The 5,488-nt window shown below is 40.3% G+C and overlaps 1 pseudogene; it reads left to right on the forward strand.

Moving 5' to 3' along the window:
* Positions 1–2,684: 2,684 nt before the first annotated feature.
* On the forward strand, positions 2,685–5,168 carry LOC114098918 (pre-mRNA-splicing factor 38A pseudogene; annotated as a pseudogene).
* Positions 5,169–5,488: the final 320 nt, after the last annotated feature.

Below are 5,488 nucleotides of genomic sequence, written 5' to 3' on the forward strand. Positions count from 1 at the left end.
AAGTTGAACCCAAAGTCCAGGGGGCAGGAAATTCATTTCAGCCCTACGGAGCTATGGCAAGGTTGCAAAAGGAAGGACTAGTTAAGAACTGGGTCCAGTTATGCAGGCCCTCATGGAGAATCCTTGTCAGCCCATAATAAGATCTCTAATTTTGGACTGGGGCTGTAGCTCACTGGCAGAGCATTTGCCTAGCATGTGTGAAGCACTGGGTTTTATCCTTAGCACCACAGAAAAATAAAAAATAAATTAAATAAAGGCATTCTGCCCATCTACAGCTACACACAAAAAATATTCTCTAATTTCCCTTGCCAACAACTTTGGAAAATCCTTCCCTACTTCAGAAGATATTTGCACATGTCAATTAAAAATGTAGATGCACAGAGAAGTGTACAATGGATCCTGCGGGCACTGAGGGAGTATGTGATTTACTGGCTGTGAAAGTGGTACCCTTGGAATTCTCAGCCCCCACACAGAACATAGCAAGAGTAAGCTTGTGAAAGCAGCCAAGTGTATTAGGAGCAGAAGTTTGCACCCAGCAGGGTACTAGCCACATTAGAGGCATGTGTGATATCACTTTCACCCAAAGGCACCAATTTGCTTCCATTACTCCACATATACATGAGGGAAGTTAATATGTTTAAATATGTGATTTTGATAGACTTTTTACAAATATAACTTAATGGTAATAATAAGTATGGTGCTATAATTTTTGGCTTACTGATGCTATGACTGAAAGAATCACTAACAAATAATATTTTAGCAATATAATAATGTGAAAACATAGCATTTTAACCATAAATCTTCAGAACATGAAAAGCAATTATATAATTTTACAGTCAATTTTGTATTCACTGGCATGATTTTGGCACCAGTGAGAAGAAAATTGTGAATGCATTTTCTGGGTTTACCAATACTGCAAAAGCCTTTGAAAATTTTTCTACTCAGAAAACGAAATTTTTTGAACTTACATTGTATACCATAAAACATACAATTTTTATGGTTAATTTAAAAATTTTTAAAGAAAGATAAGTTTCAAAACACTTGATGTTCCCAATTCCTTTCAATAAAGCTTAGTCTCAGTACAATCACTAAAGATTTTTCTTTCCTCTCTTCCTTCATGTTCCCATTTCTGATCACTAAAGATCATGTGGGAGAGGAGAGGAAGGAGTGGAAAGATATTGGTTTGAAAAATTAGGCGGCAGAATCCTTCTAAAAGAGAATGATCTTTCATTTATAACATCTAGACAGGCTTTTACTTGCAGAAAGATATAAGATGGATTCAGAAAATGCCAGGAGTGACGTAAAGATGACTAAATTGCTTTTCATAACAAATGAGTTTTTATAGAAGGGGAAGAAGGAATCTGAGAAGAAGATATAAACTGGGAGAGGAGATAAAAGATGTCGAGAAAGAAAACAGGTAGATTGGCAGGAGGTGTAGAAGATACATGGCCTTGGAGAAATTCCAACTTGTAGTCAAGGCTCTTGATCTTGAAGAACAGGCATAGGTAATGCCTTGTCTTAAATTTCTTTCTGGGCTCCGCCACAATGTCACACAAACCTGACATCAACCATCACTTCATCATTAAAAGTCTACAACATAGTTCAAAGAAATCAGGAAAAGAAACGGTTCTCTTTAGGTTGACCAAGACAAAGAGAAGGGAATATCCATGAATGATGAAACAAGAGAGGAAGAATTTGATAGTAGCAGAAAATATGAAAAGAGATAACCAGGAGAAAAGTAAACAGAGCCCACAAGAAGTGAGTTTCCTTTTGATATTACAGACAGATTTGTTGCCCTAAACAACTCTTTCAATTGAATCAGCAATAATGCAGAATAAAATAGGGTTATAAATATAGTTTAAATTCATCATTGAGCTGGTAGAAAGGAATCTATAAAGTTCAAAAAATGAAATGCAAGCAGGAGTCTGTGTGGTAAAGCAAGTACCAAACCCTAAAGTAAGGGTTCATGGTGCACCCTAGAGATACATCTAGTGAAACTGAATAATAGACAGGCAGTAAAGATATACCCAGATACTTTCCAAGGTAGGGAACCAGATGGGAGACTCCTGCATAAAACTGGTATCTCAAAAGACTACCCTCAGAATAAAAGTAATGAAAAATAAATGTCCCTTTCTAGAAGAAGAAAGTCTGCCCCCTTTGATGGTAGGTACAAGGGGAAAACCCAGAGGGATCCCATGGGGTTCATAGGCTAAATTCACACTAACTCTGTGGTCTAAGCTCTCAGACAGACTATGTAAAGAGGCCCAGGGACTTCCTGAAAAAGAATGATGGCAGCAGAATGAATTTATTGAAGCTCTCCAAACTCATCCAGAAATCCAAGCAGGCAACAAACAAATGCTGGCAAGCTATCCATCCCCAAAAGAAGACCCTACCCAAGTTGAAACCCTGGGAAGCACAGCTGAAGAGAACTGCTGAACCTAGGAGAACTCCTCAAAGAGTTCAAGTCATGGTGCACCCAGGGATGAGAGAATCAACAGGATTATGGATGTCTTTGCTTCCAAATTGCAGAAATTTGCCCTCATTTCCCATCAGTGCCTCCTATTGGCAAACCCACGAGGAATCAGTGGATGTGGGAATCTGTAAAATAAGATCCTTAGGTGTCAGCTTTCTTCATTATAGAACAAGGAGTTGAAGGAAGAAGAGGTACGTGGGCCATCGGGTACATGACCAGAACAGTCACCCTTCTCCTCATTGTTATGATCATGGAAAGTAGTCAAGGAATAAGAGTGAGCAGGGCCTCTGCTGACCTGAATTGAACCTGGATTGGTTCAATTGGTGTGTTAAGTCGCTGAAATTTTGAAGTCATTTGTCCTATAGCACAATGATGCTTACCTCTACAGGTTCAAAATTTGGTATTGAAAGAAGAGTTTGAAACAAAACTCAATTCTCCACTTCTGCTGCTGGGTGGGGTCTGTGAAGGTGCAGACCTCTGCAGCCCAGAGAGTCTGTTCTAGTGTTAGTAGCTTATGACAGCAGGGGATGCCTACTGACATCCACTCCAAGGATCACAGCCTGCAAAGTCAGATTCTTCTGCACTACTGTTGAGTGGCATGTTTCAGTTGTTAGCATCACAGCTCTAAATGGTGGACTATGCCCTTCAGTGCTGCAGTAACCTTCAGCAGCTCACTTCCAACTTCTTTCTGGATTCTTTTCTCGAAGATCCAAAGAATGAAATCCACAGGACAATGGAAGGCAAGAGTGAAAGGAGTAGGATTTATTCAAGTGTGAAGAACAGATACAGAACTCTTACAGGGGCAAGAGGTGACCCAATAGCATGTGGCTGCTTGAGACTAGGGGTTTATATAGCACTCAGGTCAAATTTATGCTGAGCAGGGTTTGGAAAAGTACTAACACTGTTGGTTAACTCTTTAATCTGAATTTCCATTCAGGCCTGCCCTACTTCTGTTTTCTGGTTACTTGCCTGCAATCCCAGCTTCCCAGGAGGTTGAAGTCAGCGAACTGTGGATGCTCAGGGGTTCAGAGCTGTGGTGCTGTCAAGCAGGGGTCTGTAACAGACCCCTGCTGGGCTGCCATAGGGTGACAAAAAAAATGCCCTGACTTGCTTCTGCCCTGACTCACCACGCCTCAGGCCTGTGCTGGCATGGCAGGCTCTGCTTGCTATCTGCACTCCAGCCCACCTAGGCCTCTATTCTGCAGCTGTGGGACAAGGCCTTGGCTTCAGTGTCAGAAATAGGATTCTACTATAACCAAAACCTTCAATGCATAACAATGTTGCTGTGGACAGCAGCAGGGAAATTGTAATTAGAAGTTAAATGCCAATCCATTTTACACAGTAGGAAGCATTTGGTAAAACTGTCACTATAGTAACCTGGAAGGCAGATCATCTGTCTAGTAAATGTATAAGCCTCAAGAAAGAGTTCAGAAACCCAAATGTTTTCTTACATGTTTTGATTACAATTGGCTGCTTTCAACAAGGAGCTATAGGAATAATATGAGAGATTTAGTTAGCTTCCAGAAAAGAGGAAAAGAGAACAGAATCCAAAATGCAAGTAGAAGGCAATCACCTCCCAACTCCAAAGAATAAAATATAACATTGAGGAAGGTTTTTGCAATTAAAGGTTTTTGCCAATTAAAATTCAGCTTAGAGGCAAAAATCTGGTCAAGGGTATGAACATCTGAATTCAAATATCAATACCTTCAAATTGATTAAGGGGGCTGGAGCAGAGTTTGAACTAACAGTGTGGTAACCTAAATAATTTCATTTGAGAAGTGGCTCAGCACAAACGTACTGTGTTTTGTGATTTGGGGCATTTTCTTAAAACACAAATTGCACGCGCATAACATTCATGGCACCAACCCTCAATATTTAGTTGAGAAGATCATTCAGACATAAATCTATGAATCTAACACTTGTAAGGAGAGTTTTTTGGACTTACTGCTGAACTTGTAGTGGATAAAGCCATGGGGTTAAGGTTTGTGGGTGGCGTCTATGGTGGAAACATAAAACCAACCCCCTTTTTGTATTTAGCCTTGAAGATGCTTCAAATTCAACCTGAAAAGGACATCATTGTAGAATTTATAAAAAATGACAACTCCAAATATGTCTGCATATTGGGGGCACTTTACATCAGACCGACAGGCACCACAATTGATTGCTACAAGTACTTGGAGCCTTTATACAATGACTATCGAAAAATCAAGAGCCAGAACTTGGGGAAGTTTGGGGAGTTTGAAACTGATGCATGCAAACGAGTTTATTGATGAACCATTGCACAGTGAGAAGGTCTGTGATATCATTCTGCCCGGCTGCAGAAATGTTATGTGCTAGAGGAAGCTGAGCAACTGGAGCCTTGAGTTAGTGTTCTAGAAGACATGGATGATGTGGAGTCCAGTGAGGAGGAGAAAGAAGAAGATGAGAAGTTGGGAGGAGTGCCATTACCTGACCACCACAGACAAGCCCCATTGCTCAGTCTCTCAGAAGACAGAGTCAATCTCCCAAAAGAAGAAGCTCCTACCCCTGCCGAAAAAGGCATCAAAGCAAGAGTCCAAGACATCACCTGAGCAGATCCTGAGATCTCGCTCCACATCCCCAGGATCATCATCACAGTCATAGACATAAGAGCCATTCAAAATCTCCTGAAATGTATAAGAAAAGCCACCAGAAGAGCTGAAGAGGGAATGAGTAGTTAACTTAGCTTGGTTTTAATCCAAATGCCTCCTGTAATTACAAGGGTATCTGTCCATATGGTATGTGGATTAAGAGCATTTTAGTTTTTTCTTATCAAGCTTCTCCACCCCCACTTTTTTTTTTTTAATGAAAAAGGTGCTGAGTTTTGTTGTTTTGTTGTCTCTTTTTCCAACTATCATCAATATCTTGGAGAGATGATGTTTCTTCAGGTCGTTTTTTGACCCAACCAACTATAACTGTATTCAAACTTATGAGGATAGAAAGGATCTGGGGATTAGGAATATGAATGAGAAAGGAAGGATCTGGCCACCTGTTGAG

Source organism: Marmota flaviventris, chromosome 10 (genome assembly GCF_047511675.1).
Source record: "Marmota flaviventris isolate mMarFla1 chromosome 10, mMarFla1.hap1, whole genome shotgun sequence".
Lineage (NCBI taxonomy): Eukaryota > Metazoa > Chordata > Mammalia > Rodentia > Sciuridae > Marmota > Marmota flaviventris.